At 38.9% G+C, this 17,600-nt stretch overlaps 1 protein-coding gene across 3 annotated transcripts in view; it reads left to right on the top strand.

The window, feature by feature from the left end:
• LOC131678033 (tryptophan--tRNA ligase, cytoplasmic) overlaps nucleotides 1-17,600 on the top strand; it is a 205,320-nt gene that overhangs the window by 163,745 nt on the left and 23,975 nt on the right. Inside the window, exons 4-9 of one of the 3 annotated variants that reach the window (XR_009303554.1) lie at nucleotides 4,995-5,162; nucleotides 5,381-5,480; nucleotides 5,535-6,418; nucleotides 6,476-6,706; nucleotides 6,763-6,897; nucleotides 6,953-11,320. The exons of 1 other annotated variant lie outside the window; for it this stretch is intronic. The gene's annotated coding sequence lies outside the window, so the exon portion shown is untranslated. Of the gene's footprint in view, nucleotides 1-4,994; nucleotides 5,163-5,380; nucleotides 5,481-5,534; nucleotides 6,419-6,475; nucleotides 6,898-6,952; nucleotides 11,321-17,600 lie in introns of those variants that run through there. One more of the 3 variants, XR_009303553.1, reaches the window with a different exon arrangement.

Here is a 17,600-nt window from a genome sequence, read left to right as displayed (position 1 = left end):
GTCAGAAATCCTTCATCTTATTTTGGTATACGGGGTGGATGAAGGAAATGCGGGCGTGAGGGTGGTCCAAGGGGACGGTAGTGATGAAGGAGGGAGATGTAAGGGAATGGCGGGGGGGCGGAGGGGCTCTGATGCAATACTCAGCTGCATATTTTGCCTTCCATTTGAGACTTGGTTTGAGAAAATCGGTTCAGTCATCACCGAAGAACCGATGTGACTTTATTTGTGGAATTTGCCCGGAATTCCGGACTTCCGGAATCGTCGATAGTGGACAATATATTCAAAGAATGTTTGATTGGCAATCAGTGATCTAGATCTGCGATTAGAAGTAATTTGGTGACCATTTCAATAGTTTTTAGCCTCTGAGGTATTACGATTGTACCGATTTATTTGGGAAATTCCAGTGTATCCTTACTAACACCCCTGTAACTCCGGAAGCAAGAGTCAGAACAGAATGAAATTCAGCAGCAATCAATGGTATTACTGTATCTTTCATTTGAAATGAAGTTTGTAAAAATCGGTAGAGAATTCGTTGGGGAATGGGTGTGATATAAGCTTAGGAACTTGGCGGGTTCCCCGGGGGCGTCATGAACTGTCATAGGTGGCCAATGTGGTCAAAGCTGCTTTGATTGATCATTAGTGATCCAGACCCGCAAACTAGAGTAATGTTACATCAATTTTAATACGTTTTACATCATTTGAACATCATGGTGGTACCAGTTTATATGGGAATTTCCTGTGTGACCGCACTCTTCAACCCGTAACTCCGGAACCGTGTCAATGTAGTGAACGAAAGTTTGGTTGGCCGTCGGTGACCTAGAACAGCAAATTTAAGTTGTTTGAGAGACATTTTAGCGAAATTTTTACCTTTTTTGCTTTCATCGGAGTATCGGTTTGAATCACAATTTGCTATGTGATCGCACGCCACAACCTATAACCTCCGGAACCGGAAGTCAGATCGGGATGAAATTAAATAGCCATTTACGGGGACGCAATACTTTTCATTTGAGGCCAAGTTTAGTCGAATCGGTCTAGCCATCTCCGAGAAACCGATGTGAATGTTATTCTGAATTTAGATACTTCCGCCGGGGCTTCCGGAACCGATGGTGGTGGCCAATGTGGCCAAATAGACTTTGAATGGATGTTAGTGAACTAATACTACAAATCGAAGCAGTTGTGGTCATATTTTCGAAAAAATTTCACCTCTATGCATTCATTGCAGAATTTATTAAAATCGATATTTTCTGCGTGTTCGTACTCATCACCCTGTAATTCCGGAACCGGAAGTCGGATCCATTAGAAATTCAATAGCAGCCTATGGAAACGTTGCACCTTTTATTTGAGACTAAGTTTGTCAAAATCGGTTCAGCCATCTCTGAGAAAAATGAGTGACATTTTTGGTAACATACACACACGCATACGCACATACACACACATACATACATACACACATACATACATACACACAGACATTTGCCGAACTCGACGAACTGAATCGAATGGTATATGTCACTCGGCCCTCCGGGCCTCCGTTAAAAAGTCGGTTTTCGGAACAATTGCAATACCTTTCTATTGAGAAAGGCAAAAATTTCACCTTTTTACATTCATCGCAGAATTCGTTAGAATCAAGATTTGCTGCGTGATCGTACGTATCACCCTGTAATTCAGGAACCAGAACTCGGATCCACACAAAATTCAACAGCAGCTGATGGACCTTCCATTTAAAATCAAGTTTGTCAAAATCGGTTCAGAAAATTCCGAGAAACCGATGTGGACAAATCAACAAATTTTGTTTTGTAACCATACTCTTCAACTCGTAATCCGGGACAAGATGTCGGTTGAAAATCAAATTCAATAGCAACCTATGGGTATAGTATACCTTTCATTTGAATCTTAGTTTGTAAAAATCGGTTCAGCCATCTCCAAAAAACCGATGTGGACATTTTGTTAACAAATCCGCACATACACACATACATACATACATACATACATACATACACACATACATACACACAGATATTTTACGATCTCGATTCTGCGAACTGAGTCGAATGTTATATGAGACTCGGCCCTCCGGGCCTCGATTAGAAAATCGGTTTTTGGAGCAATTGCGTAACCTTTCTATATGAGAAAGGCTAAAGAATAGTATTTAATTAGCTTAATCAGCATGAGTTCAATGTTATCTTCATGTGATTATATTTTGAAATGTTGGTGGAATGGGTTTAAAAGTGGAGGGAATGGGGGGTTAGTAGAGTGGGAGTGGAGGATGCGTCAGAAATCCTTCATCTTATTTTGGTATACGGGGTGGATGAAGGAAATGCGGGCGTGAGGGTGGTCCAAGGGGACGGTAGTGATGAAGGAGGGAGATGTAAGGGAATGGCGGGGGGGCGGAGGGGCTCTGATGCAATACTCAGCTGCATATTTTGCCTTCCATTTGAGACTTGGTTTGAGAAAATCGGTTCAGTCATCACCGAAGAACCGATGTGACTTTATTTGTGGAATTTGCCCGGAATTCCGGACTTCCGGAATCGTCGATAGTGGACAATATATTCAAAGAATGTTTGATTGGCAATCAGTGATCTAGATCTGCGATTAGAAGTAATTTGGTGACCATTTCAATAGTTTTTAGCCTCTGAGGTATTACGATTGTACCGATTTATTTGGGAAATTCCAGTGTATCCTTACTAACACCCCTGTAACTCCGGAAGCAAGAGTCAGAACAGAATGAAATTCAGCAGCAATCAATGGTATTACTGTATCTTTCATTTGAAATGAAGTTTGTAAAAATCGGTAGAGAATTCGTTGGGGAATGGGTGTGATATAAGCTTAGGAACTTGGCGGGTTCCCCGGGGGCGTCATGAACTGTCATAGGTGGCCAATGTGGTCAAAGCTGCTTTGATTGATCATTAGTGATCCAGACTCGCAAACTAGAGTAATGTTACATCAATTTTAATACGTTTTACATCATTTGAACATCATGGTGGTACCAGTTTATATGGGAATTTCCTGTGTGACCGCACTCTTCAACCCGTAACTCCGGAACCGGAAGTCGGATCAACTAAAAATTCAATAGCAGCTTATGGGAGCGTTATACCTTTCATATGAAACTAAGTTTGCGAAAATCGGTTCAGCCATCTCTGAGAAAATTGTGTGAGTTTAAATGACACACACACACACACATACACACATACATACACACACAGACATTTGCCGATCTCGACGAACTGAATCGAATGGTGTATGACACTCGGCCCTCCGTTAAAAAGTCGATTTTTACAGTGATTGCATAGCCTTTCTTTATATGAGAAAGGCAAAACGTACCGCCGCATAGCTGTCATCACCTATGCGCAGCATAGCCAGTACACTTATTTCAGCAGCAGGAGAGCGGTGGCCTTTCTAAGCCCTATGTTATTTATACATAAATATGAAACAAAATTTTCTACACCTATCTAGACCAACAGAATCGTTCACAAAAGCTAAAACAAACAAAATTTACGAGAAAAAGTGAACGATCATAAGGAACAGTGGTGAGCATTATGTTACATAAACAATGCACTCTACGGAGAGAGTACGTACAAATAGGTATATTTTCACCCTGTGCTAAATTGTTACCCTGACGGGTTACAACATTCATTACAGAATTTTTTAAAATCGACATTTTCTGCGTGATCGTACTCTTCACTCTGTAATTCTGGAACCGGAAGTCGGATCCATTATAAATTCAATAGCAGCCTATAGGAATGTTGTACCTTTCATTTGAGACTAAGTTTATGAAAATCGGTTCAGCCATCTCTGAGAAAAGTGAGTGAGATTGTGGTCACATACACACACAGAATCGACGGACTGAATAGAATGGTATATGTCACTCGGGCCTCCGGGTCTCCGTTTAAAAGACGGTTTTCAGAGCAGTTTTCCATTGAGAAAGGCAAAACGTAAATCGTACGAACAAGTTATAGCAAATAGTGGCACATTTTACACTTTTATAATGAGTGGCTCATGTCCCTTCAGATTTGACCGCACTTACCGCTTGATGACGTCCCAGTTTGATATTTCTTTTGAGTGTTTTGAGAAAACTGAGAAAACGAAAATCGTCAACGCAGGCTTGGATACGGTTAAAGAAATATAAACAAATTTTGGTATCCTCGCATCGTTTTCCGGAGCAGTTGGATATGTAAGGATATTTATTATTTTTAATCTAGTCCTGTAATTTAATTCTATTGATCGAATCGTATATTTAAAGCATTGTCATCAATACCCCCAGGGTTGAAAAATTGATTCGGTTCTGTGACTCCGAATCTAAAGAATATGGCGCGCGGCATCGAAGAATTTATTCCGTGCATTTTAGGTCGTCTTGTTTCAAACACCTATTAAATCTATCTAAAGGGTAAATGTTGCAAAATTACACAAACTAAAAATTAAAAATCTGACACGTTTCATTTTGTAGATGATGATCGAGTGGCACTTTTTGTTGCCAACGAACGGAAAATAGCGACCAGCTGCTGCATTTGCTCCACCGCCCGTTTTTTCTAAGAGATCAGAGATGTGTATTTTCGCTCTGCAGTTTGTTGCTTTTAGCTAAATAGTTGAAGAAAATTTTCTCCTCAAAATATTTGATAAGTAAATAAGAACAGTTTTGCATGTAATATAAGTTGTTATCGTGGGCGTGGAAACTAGAGCACTCTAGTTAGAGTGTGGCCAAGAGGCCATGACGTATCCAAACGAGCATGAAATTTGACATATTTCTATTGTGTATACGTCAAATTCCATGTTCGTTTGGATACGTCATGGCCTCTTGGCCACACTCTAACTAGAGTGCTCTAGTGGAAACAAATGGCGTTTTCGTTTTTGACTCTGCACTACACCAGTGTAGTCGGTGCTACACTCATTCAAACCTGAGTGTAATCAGTCTATCTCTTTTTTGCACTACACCGGTGTAGCACCAAGAAAAAACGAAAGCGCCATAAGACTAATATAATTTCTACCACTTTTTATAGATTATTTCGGCTGCCTCTGCACTCCTTGCTGTCGTTCGATTTCGTTCACGTGGCTTCGTGGATTGTCAACTCGTTGGTAGCGAGCCGCGTGGCTTGTTTCGATATTTCACCTGTTGCTATGGGCCTTGGTTGCGTTTAGCTGACCTCGCATCTGCGTGGTGACTTCAGGTATGGTTAAGATGATTGGTCGTGGTATAACCAACGGCACGACTAGACACTTGCAGTCCAAAACTGTATTTCAAATCTGACTACCCCTCAGTGACTCAGGTAACTGGTACTGTCAAATTTGATATATGGTTAGAAAATATATGAAACTAACAGCACTAATGAAGCTGTTATTTTTTCCTAACAACGATTATGCTCCGTTGCAATCCCTGGTTACGCAGACGAAAATAAAGCAACAAAATAATTAAACCGTTGACGTTGGCTGCAAAGGTGAAACGTATATTCGGTAATAAACTGCAAAATTAGCGCTGCTTTCCAGAGGTAAGTTATTTTTTTAATTAAGAACTAGCTATTTACGACTCATCCTACTTTCAGCACCCTCGAATGATCGATACCTGTTTTGTCAGACAAAGCGCTCCCTAAAATCAAAACGTCTTCCCTTGCCTAGTATGAAGGATAGTGCAGCAAAAATGTTAACGCGAATTTCATGTATTTGGTTAGCACGACATTAATCGATTGAACATATTAAAAGTATAAATCAAGCGTCTTTGGCAATGATGATTTTAGTATCTTATAAATAAAAACAAAATATGATTAGAAGTCCACGTCCAGCCCGATGGCGCTTTATCGTGTTCATGGAAGTCCACCTGATTCAGAAATAGTTGAACAGCACACAGTTATCGCTCCCTATTCTGCGCGGCGTGTGACGGGAGACGACTAATCTCACCTTACTTTCCGTTACTTTTCTCGCCCGATTCTGAGGTCGGCTCGGGTGAGGTGTGTTTGATGCCCTATTTCCTCGGTTTCGCTGATCTCGCCAGCGTTGTCTGATGCGGCACACGCTGGTTAAAGTGATAGGGCTACGATGACGTCGTTACTACAGACACTATATACACAGACTAGCGGAGAGAAAACCAGTAAAACTAGCAACCATGAAAAAGACTATATATAAACTGACCTCACTGCAAATCGAGCAAACTTCATATGAACGCTTCAAAAAACTTCTTTATTGTAGAAAAGATTGTTTTGAAGTGTCGTCAAAAAAAATCGCTAACGTTTTCGAAAAAAAAACATCAAAAGTTCGGTGGAATAGTTAAAATGTATTGTTTTACAAATATTGCACAAATAATTCACGATCTGGAGTACGATACATGGAGTTTTTCCGTTTCCCTTGCGAAAAGGCGGAGCGTAGAAAGTGGCTAGCGTTTTGTGAGCTTCCAGAAGATTTCCAAATACTGGGAAGCCATCGTTTGTGCAGTGTGAGTATTTATTCAAAATAACAAACAGAATTACCTTATTTACTATTACGATTTTAGTACATTTTGTCGAATGCGATTTGTATATGGATTCCAGCGGTAAGATTCGGAAAGGTATACATGCTGTTCCCTTCTACAAGACGGTTGCCCAAGTCAGCCAACGCAGGCGTAAACGCAACGATTCCGTCATGGACGATATCAATGAATTTGCGACGATGTTAAAAACGAAAAAAAAAATATCGAAGAATTTCGATGAAAGCGAGTGTGGAAGTGATACTGGAAATTCGTCAAGTACAGTACATTTGACATACTATCTTCTAATTGTTTTCAAACAGGATTTTTCGAAGATGGAGCAACTGGTTGTCAATCACCGAATAAGCCACAAGACACATAGATTTTGAATGTCTATATGAATCTTCAGAGGAACTGACCTTGAATGATAAAGGAACAACCTATTCCAACAACTGTGAACAGTGCTGTAGGTAGGTTTGCCTGCCATTTACATAGCTTTTGTCACTCATGGGTATAATATTTCAGCAAACTACAATATCAGAACGAGCAACTAAAAAGAAAGCTCACGAGCAGGGCTGGAAACGTGACATTTTTTATGAACGTCATAAGCTTACAAACTTTCACGCTGCTGCCCGAGCAGGAAAGTCATAGACTAATTTCATGGTTGCTGCACGGCTCACAGAAACGAGGCTTGCTACTCCGCAAATTGACAGTTTTCGGTGACGTCAGAGAAATCGTTAAGAAAAACAAACGGATTTCTCGAAAGTTGTTAATTGAAAATATTTGAGCTCTTACGGTGGAAAAAATAGTGTGCAATGGATTCTTGACGTAAATTACGCCATAATTACACTAGACATAGTGGATAGTCAATGCATCTATGTGATTATTAGCGTAAATCGGCTGGCATGCCATAGAAAACGTATCCCACCGTAATTTTCTGTTCACAGCAAAGGTTTTGGACATCGGCATTGCTTCCTTGTGATTTATCAGGTGTCGATTATCTCTTAGCAGCAAACAATACATGAATTTTATGTAATTGTTTTCGCCGACGATTTCTATGACGCGCGTTCGTCAAATGTTTACACTCTAACGAGCTAGCCTAATATATGTAAGCCGTGGGTTGGTGTACGTATGAATGTCGTTCAATGAATGTAATCTCTTTGGTGTGCGTGAATGCCGCCACACAGCAGTTTTGTTTCCCACCACCAAGGCTGGAAGAAGTCATTTCGAATTTCATTGTAATGCGAAAGTTCGGGAAAAAACCAACGCGACCGCCACGCTCCAAGTGTACCTAAAGCATGTAAACGGACGAGAGAAAAGCAAAAACGTTCGTGCTGCTGAGCGTGCCTGTTACATGTTCGTGAAGATTCGGTTATTCGACTTGCTGCCGTAGTTGGGTTTCGTTCGCTAGCTGTTGCGAATGTATGTGAATGGCCCGTGTGTTTAACTTTCATCATCCGTTGCGTTGGAACTGTTGCAAATAAATTTCATAGCAGCGGTTCAAAATGAATGTAGTGAGCGACATTCATGGCTTATATTTGCAAGATTGGAATGTGCGGCAGTCCTTTTTTCGCTTGCTATAGGAAAGGACTGCAAGCAAAATATTAGCGGTCACATAGTATCGTTGAAGGGAAAGTTGTTGGCCATTGAAAATCTATAGTTTTGTATATTTACAATGCGCCGATGCGTCAAAATGGAAATATTTTCAACCTTTTAGTAATGAGTTTTAGATTGAAGGGGAAATTGTTGGCCGTTGAAAATCAATAGTTTTGTACATTTCCAAGGAGCAGGGGGGTCCGCCGATGCGTCAAAATGGAAATGTTTTCAAGTTTTCAGTAATGAGTTTTATATTGAAGGGGAAATTGTTGACCGTTGAAAAGCAATAGTTTTGACATTTATAATGCGCAGGGGGTCCGCCGATGCGCCAAAATTGATTTTTTTCCAACCATTTGGTAATGAGTTTTATATTGAAGGAGAAGTTGTTGGCCGTTGAAAATCAATAGTTTTAACATTTACAATGCGCAGGGGGGTCCGCTAATGCGTGAAAATGGAAATAATTTCAACTTTTTAGTAATGAGTTTTATATTGAAGGGGAAATTATTGACCGTTGAAAATCAATAGTTTTGTACATTTCCAATGCGCAGGGGGTCCGCCGATGCGTCAAAATGAAAATGTTTTCAAGTTTTCAGTAATGAGTTTTATATTGAAGGGGAAATTGTTGACCATTGAAAATCAATAGTTTTGACATTTACAATGCGCAGGGGGGTCCGCTGGTGCGTCAAAATGGAAATGTTTTCAAGTTTTCAGTAATGAGTTTTATATTGAAGGGGAAATTGTTGATCGTTGAAAATCAATAGTTTTGACATTTACAATGCGCAGGGGGGTCCGCTGGTGCGTCAAAATGGAAATGTATTCAACTTTTTGGTAATGAGTTTTAAATTTGAAGGGGAAATTGTTGGCCGTTAAAAATCAATAGTTTTGGGCATTTACAATGCACACGGGCAACCGCCAATGTGACATAATGGAATCTTTTTTATGCAATAGTAGCATATTGCTTATTGTACGACCTGTGATGTATTTTTTCGAACAATTTCCGCAATATGACTTTTATTGATTAGTTTTAATTACAGTAATGTAATTTGTTCAACAAAACATGACATGTTTCAATTACAATACGTTTTCAAAGTAGTAGCTACTTTCTCCAGTTTTTTTTTTTCATTTCGGTATAGCGGTTGACGAGTTTCCACCATTTTGTGATTTATAATGGTAATACAGTGAAGACCCGTTTTTATCAGCCCATTGGTGAATTTTAGGCTGATAAAACGGGGACATTGACAAAATCGAGAAATATAATTTTCTTTCTCTTTTATCAACCGATGCTCTTAAAATATTCTTTTTTTGTCCGTAGATACAGCCGCTTAACTCTTTTCGGATCTCTAAGATAATAAAAATATGCTCAAGAAAGGATTTACTCGAAATCAACTTTGTTTATCTGCTAGAGCCCATCAAGCTGCTAACTATCAATTTCTTTTTTTTTCTTTTTTTCATTTTTCTTTTGATACGCAATTCTTACTTCGACATGGATCTTTCATGAGAGCCTAAATCAATGATGCCGCAAGTACAGATTTATCTAGAAAGGTACAGATTTCTGAAGCATTTTTGGCACAGATTCTGTACGGTATCCAGGGAGTCGACTCATTTCTGAAAATGAAATTCCCTGATTTTCCAAGTTTTTCCAGACCTTTTTATAAATTTTCCAGAGTGCTCAAACAAATCAAATTAAATTAACATTTTTCAATGTGTATCGTTTGAGCTTACACCATTTTTTCATTTTTAGTTAGTTTTAAACTTTTTGTATCTTCCATTTCAATTAAACCACTTTTGGTCTTTTAACTGTCATGTAATTTAAATATTTCCAAATCTGAAAAATTGTTACGAGGCTCGAGGGATGACCGACAAGCAAATGGAGGAGCTAGTGTTCTGGAAAAATAAGCGGATTGACATTTTGGGAGTGAATTTCCTCATAGTGTTATGTATTTTAGTCTGTGTGGAAATGGTGATGAGTCTGGGATCTTCCGTTAATCTTTCGGCAGCCGCGCTGGTGCACTGAGTGCACGCTGCTCTGAAAAGCTAGCGAATTGTGTTTGGGCAACTGCGGCTGCTCATTCAGTGTCATGCGCGACTTCCGGAGGGTTAAGTAGGCACCGTTTTAACATACTCTATTACATTCCAAACACCCTTGAAGGTGGTCGTAACCCATTCTTAGGTCAATTTGCAATGTAAAGTTTGTTCGCGACAAAATATGGAAACCTTAAAACACATAGATTCAACCAAAAATGATTTTTTTTTACAAATATGGACGTATGTCTTTTTTATCCAAAAATACATAATTCGTTGACATGTTAAATGCGCTTTCAAAAATGGGTCGAACGAAATGCGAATTAGAAATAATATGTGCGGTCCAAACGGAAATCAAAAGATATCTCATTGGAATAGTTCTAAAAAGCTTGGCTAATCGGCAAGCTCTGTTCACACCGTTTCCAAAACGTCTAATACTCGATTGCCATCAGCTACATATAAAAGAAATGCAAATTACAATCTTAAGAAACGACGAAATGGATTCGATAGTGAGACAAACATTCTGCTCGTACACTAATAAAATAATAATAAAATAAAAACGTCAAATGTGTTTGTGTATAAAACGAAGCATCATTAACGAACGAAGTCATTGAAGGTATTGATTATTCCGAATTATAGTGATAGGCAGAATATGAGGGCTAAACACTTCTTCGAAAATTGTAGCGTGGATATTCTACCAATTTTTTCTGTGTGGCAATGGATTACAAAACTTGGACGTAGAAGACTTCAACCATTCTTCATGGTATGTAACGAAATGAAGTATTAAAGTAATTCTGAACGATAGAGAAATCTAAATTTGTCAAGAAATATTTGGTAAAGCAGGGTGTTCTGCAACAGTGGGTGAACCAGTAAAAACTTCATACCAACAGGAAGGTATCCCAGAATATGTACTAAGAAGATTGTTTCCAGCACTTTTTCACAACTTTAAAGTAAGGGCATAATTCAAGAAAATAATCACAAGAAAACACATACAGGTCTGCGAACAAATTAATTTTGGTAAGTTTACTTGTGATTTGAGACAAACAGTTTTTTAGTCTCTCATTTGCCTGCTTATGATTTTTCCCACCAATTCGTCATTTCAGAAATTAGGTACCCTCTAAAATGCCGTTAAGATCGTATTCGTCCCATGTTCTATGAGATTCCCTCTATACTTAAGACAATTATGCGTTAAACGGTAGTGAAAAGGTCAGTTGAAAATTCTATCTTGGAATATAATAAATACAAACAAATAAATAAATAAAGCGATTTTTAATGCAATCTGGCAATAGCAGCACACAAAAAAGGACATTAGTGTATATTCTATCTCTGCTCAAGCTAGTGCTATAAGTGAAGCAAACGTAACAGTCGCCACGATCTATGGTGAGTGATAATACACTGTCAATTTTTTTTTTGCGATGATCGTTTGTCTGTTTGTTGTGAGATGAGTGAAGCTTCGCAGCAAAAGGGAGGCAAACTTCGGTTAAATACACTATTTGTTGATTTTAAATATTGTCGTATCCGCCCGTCTGTTAACGGAAGGTGATATTGAAACTGAAGCTTGCGAAAGTCATCTTCATACAGTTCTATTATACACGGAAACCCATATTGAAAACGTTGAATTATTAAGCGGAGTGGAGTGTTTAACCGTTAGGTAACGACATAGTACGCGAGTACTTTTCCAGATTTCAAATAAAATTACAATGTGCCTTTCATAACTAGAACCTGAAACTTGGTGACATCATAGTACATCACTAGGCATAAATTTTAGTGAGATAAAATTGAAGATGTAGACCTGAGCGAACGTTTTGGTCGTGTCTACCGCATAGCACCCGGTCCTAGAGGTGTGTCCTAGCTTTGAAATACTATTTGTAAATTTCAAAGAATCCTAGCAATATGGATGTCAAAATTTTTGGGTTTGCCACAGAGATTGTTAACAATCGTCATGGGACTATCTGATAATTTGACCCCGGAGCGGTCGTCACAACTTTATTTAGTTTCTTAATAATTCTGTCTGTCAGTGAGCGGAGCAGACAAATGACTTCAGCTGCAGACAAAAAATAGGGGCAGCCAACGTGCGCGAATAAGAAGTATGAAAGCTGTGCGTTACCTAATGCCGCTATGGACTAGCACTGAACACGAGTGGAATTGAGTAGCGCTTAGAATTAACTCGATGGCTAGTACATGAAAGAACTTGAATAAAACAAGTTTACGCCATTGAGAACTAGTTGATTACAAATCCCAAAATTGGTCATATAAGCAAAAAATAAGCTGCCGCAAAACAAGAGATCAGCTACGATGCGATATACTGTTATACGATCATGAAGATTTATTTCAAGAATCGGCAATTTTTTGACGTAGGACTACGTCTTTGTTTTCGATATGGGGGTGCACTTTGCAAATTCTACAAAAATGATATGTAACGAAAAGTGGTCTAATTTTGAACGCAAATAATTCAGCCATCTCCCGATAAATTTTCAAATTTTTTGCACGAATCGCCCCGAAATACTTTTAAGAATGGATTCCAATAGATAAACCCAAAAATGTTTGATACCTTGTCAAAATATCGCGCAATTACACACAGAAGATAGCGCTTCCCAAGCCCTGTACGACAGATTTGTGTATCTAGCGCGCTACGTTTCTATGAATAACGTTATCATCGACTATATAAAGAACGAATTTGGCCGGACAAGCTCAGTTGCCTGTTGAACGGCAGGCGGAGCAGATCACTGCGCTGTGTGTTTTCACAGCCAGTGTAGCTGAGTCAGAAGTCCGTTACACTACTTGTGAAGATACGCTATCTAGAGCTATGCTTTCTTTTGTGTTGTGCTCGTTTCCAGCACACTTTTATGTACAATCTCGAATACAGTTATTCCTACACAAAATCGCTTGTACATTCGAGCTCCAATTTGCAATTTCAATGTTTGAGGCGAATGTAGGTATATCAAATTTGTTGGCAGGGTTACTATATTTACAGATTTTTCTGTCATGTCAGAGATTTTTGTTCATAATTTTTGATCAGATTCCTTTGACAGATGGTAGATTTTTGGCATTTTGATGAAAATTGGATAGATTTTTGGAAATATTGTGATTTTTCGGAAATTTATCACAGATTTTTTCCTGTTTCAGTCATCACAGATGGTAAAATATTTTTGACCGAAACACAGATTTCAATGTGGCATCTCTGTTTGTTAACGGATGCATGTGTAACCTGCATGATAGCAATCTGTGCTTTCATTGCTCAAAGACGAAAACTTTCTTAGCAACAAATTTACACGGATCGATGGAAAGCACAGATATATGATTAAGACCTCTGCATTCGCTACATTTGTATACGTACTTTACGAAAGTTAAAATGATGAAAAAATAAAACTAGAAAGCTTGTTCTACACTTGAAATGTGATTATATTGTCTAAAATTTGCTTTTTCTTCACCGGTCCGGGTTTTTTTACCACGCACAATCGAAAAGTTTTTACAATTTTTAAAAGCGATAGTTTCAGGTTACTACGGTCACGGTTTTCTGTCTTCTTTCTTCAGGTCTTCTCAAATAAGTTTCTTTGGATTCGATCGCCTACTACAAATGAAATAACTTGATAACCAAGAAGGTTTGGTTCAATATGTAACATTCGATGTTGATTGGTTGTGCTTAAACTATTCGTAAGAAATATATTTGATTTATTATTACTCTAAATGTACTAAGAAAATAAATATTTTACATTAATTAGTATAGTGCTACGTTTACAGTTCTTGCAACACCATAGGGCTGTCCCTTGTAGTTTTTAAAGAATTTATTGCTTTATTATTTTGGAAATGCAACTAGATTATCAACAATATGTCCGATTTAATAGGCATAATTACTCTACCACTCTGTATCTCTAACATTACTGACCCATCTTTTTCGTCTACAATTTGCAAACATAAAAAAATACCCACGGTTCGGCCAAGCTAATGCATTGAGCCGTGTCAAAGTAAACGGCCTGTGCACACCAAGTGTACTTATATGTATTTACCTTGAGTCAGAAGAATCACAACAAGGCCGTCGATAAATCAATTGGCATCCATATAAAATATTATAACGTCGCTGTTGTGCTATCTTATGACAAGCGCCATTTAGCACATTTCGAGAAAAACGATTTTTAAAGTTTGAGATTGAATATCTTGTAACTTATAAATGGTAGAACCAATTCAGAGAAGACAATTGATGCTTCTATCTATTCTGTATTAATCTCCCAAATATTACGAAGATCGGTGAACTGCATTGCGAGTTTATACTAAAAATGTAAGCAAAAGTCGCACACACACGTGTCATAGGTGTGTATTGATGACAAAATTTGTATGGCGTGTCATAATCGTGCATGGAAAATTTTCCATAGAGAAAAACCATCAATTATAAACTTTTATTCATATCTTTGGTTTAATTTGGTCTATAAACTTTCGGTTTGATGCATTTTGAAGGAAATTTATCAGGGAATCTAGAAAAAATAGTAACTTTTGGTTGCAGTGTTGCCAAATATGCTATATTTCCAGTTTAAAACTTAAACTGTGTTTTTCTCGCAACTCGTTTATTTTTCTTTTGAAAATTTTAATGCCATTGTGTTCCTCAGACATTTTTACGTAAAAAAACATCTAAAACTTCAATATAACTTGAGCAAATCTGAAGATATAGTGATTTGAAGCAAAAAACTAATAATTTCTCATCATGTTTTTCGCTATATCTTAGTAACCAAGTAGAATTTCAAAATTCTGAAAATTCCACTTTGTAGAGATTTTTCAGATAAGTACTGTGGCATATCTAACTCAGTTTGCCCCAAAATGGCGTTTGTCATAAGATAGCACAACAGCGACGATATATGAGTAATTCCACGTCAGATTTACAACCAAAATTTTGACGTAGGACTACGTCTTTGTTTTCGATATGGGGGTGCACTCTGTAAATTCTACAAAAATGGTATGTAACGAAAAGTGGTCCAATTTTAAACGCATATAATTCAGCTATTTCACGATAAATTTTCAAATTTTTTGCACAAATCGCCCCGAAATGATTCTAAGAATAGATTCCAATAGATAAACCCAAAGATTTTTGATATCATAGCATTAAAAAATTAAATAATATACAACTTTGTCAAAATATCGCGCATTTACACACAGAAGATAGCGCTTCCCAAGCCCTGTACGACAGATTGGTGTACCTAGCGTGCTACGCTTCTATGAATGACGTCATCATCGACTATTTAAAGAACGGACTTGGCCAGATACGCTCAGTTCCCTGTTGAACGGCTGGCGAAGCAGATCACTGCGCTGTGTTTTTTACAGCCAGTGTAGCTGAGTTAGAAGCCCGTTACACTGGCTGTGGAGGGACGCTACCCTGTGTCGTCCAACAGGCGACCGCTCCAACTGCTTCCTAAATGCCGCTGTAATGTTGCCAGTAAATTTTTGGTTTAACTAGCACATGTATTTGCTATTTGCGCTTGAAATTAAGTAATGTAGTGGTAGTAATAAGCTTCCCATTTTGGTTTAAATGCAAGGACAGTTTTTAAAACAGGATTTGATTAATTAGTTTAGCTCATCTAAGCAATTTTATCAATTCTGTAATTTAAAAGGAATTTTATGGAACTTGGTGAAGTTGGCCCCACTTGCAACTGGTATAATCAACCTGCACAAAGTGTTGCATAACGCAGGGCTGTTTTTGGAACAAAATGTGTTATCATTCAGCCCTTCGCTATGCAAAATCACGATATTATGACAGATGGGCTAAGCGCGGCCGTTCCTTTCAATCGGGAAAGGCCGCGTGGAATTTTGGTGAAATGCGCTAATAGTGTCGTGGTGGTACTAGTTGTCTCTTTCACTCTACCCATCATCATCAGCGTTGACTCATTTTGCAAAATGTCCTGTATGTATGCAATACGCAGCGTTGGAAAGCATTTTCCGATCAATGCTAACATCCCAACAAATCATGAGCTTTGCATACACACAGGGCATTTTTTTCGGGAGTAGGTAGTAGATGTAGAGCTAGATTCTCGGAAGGGCTCCCCGTCAGAATCACATACTACAATTTGCAGACGAGACAGGCAATGTCGCCCAATAAAACACTGCATTAGGCCAATTGTAGCGGGCCGTGATTCTGAATGTGATGGGCTAAGCGCGGCCGTTCCTTTCAATCGGGAAAGGCCGCGTGGAATTTTGGTGAAATGCGCTAATAGTGTCGTGGTGGTACTAGTTGTCTCTTTCACTCTACCCATCATCATCAGCGTTGACTCATTTTGCAAAATGTCCTGTATGTATGCAATACGCAGCGTTGGAAAGCATTTTCCGATCAATGCTAACATCCCAACAAATCATGAGCTTTGCATACACACAGGGCATTTTTTTCGGGAGTAGGTAGTAGATGTAGAGCTAGATTCTCGGAAGGGCTCCCCGTCAGAATCACATACTACAATTTGCAGACGAGACAGGCAATGTCGCCCAATAAAACACTGCATTAGGCCAATTGTAGCGGGCCGTGATTCTGAATGTGATATTCATTGTACGGTTTAGGTATGTGCGGGCGTAGGGACTCGCGATCACGTGTATCATCGCGAAGAGCTTGAGCATTTGTAGTTAATGTCTTCGATCGCGTGTGCGTTTGTATATCTCGTGTGCTAACGTGTATGTAACTTCGCGTGTATAAATTCTATTTTATAACCGCATGTGTTCTTAACTAATCGCGCACGGACCGTGAGTCTAATACTTTATTTTTTGGTGTATTTCTAAGATGCTAAAATAGTGTGAGATCTTCTATATCACTAGAGTGCCCGCTGATGTCGCCATGGAACGTGTTGTCTAGTGGATATGTGCTTTATTTTTTTTTGGTCCTACTGAATGTATGGACCTAAGTTATTAGGACAGAGAGTAATGGTTTCCGGACGTGACCGATTCATGAGCGCGCGGAAACGGACGTTTGTAGGTTCGTGTTTGAGACAGCGTTTGAAACTTCGCGAGCGCTAAAACGTTCTCCTTATTACCAGGGTGTTATTAAGTTTGCACGATCGCGAACGAAGGTGTGCGTTGTTAATCGCGAAGGGCTTAAGCGTTCGTACGTTAACGTGTCTGTGCTTGCGTTCATGTGACCTCGCATGTACAAGATTGGATTTTGTAACCGTGTGGCATTTTCTATATACGCGTGCGTTCTTGGATGGTCACGCGGACCTTCATTCTGATAGTTTTTGGTGTACAGTTCACATTCTGACAGGGAGTAAGTTACCCCATATCACTAGAGTCCTCGGTCATGTCGCCATGTAACGTGGTGTCCAGTGGATATGAGAGCTTTCTTTTTTTAATTGATCCAATTGAAGGCATGGACCTAGTCTGCTGGGGTGGAATCACGTAAGGTGATAAGTGATTATCACCCTGTGGTGATAAGTTGGTGATCACCCAAATCATAGGGATCATCTAAGGTGATCACCTTGATTGTCACCGGCTTTGTGATTGAGCTAACTTGACTCATTATCACCCACCCGTCATCAAATGTCAGAATGAAGTACGAATCACGCGATGCGCAAGCTTTCGTCAACGAAATAGA

The sequence above is a fragment of the Topomyia yanbarensis genome, chromosome 1 (genome assembly GCF_030247195.1).
Source record: "Topomyia yanbarensis strain Yona2022 chromosome 1, ASM3024719v1, whole genome shotgun sequence".
Classification (NCBI taxonomy): Eukaryota; Metazoa; Arthropoda; class Insecta; order Diptera; family Culicidae; genus Topomyia; species Topomyia yanbarensis.
This window is presented reverse-complemented; position numbering and strand designations above follow the sequence as displayed.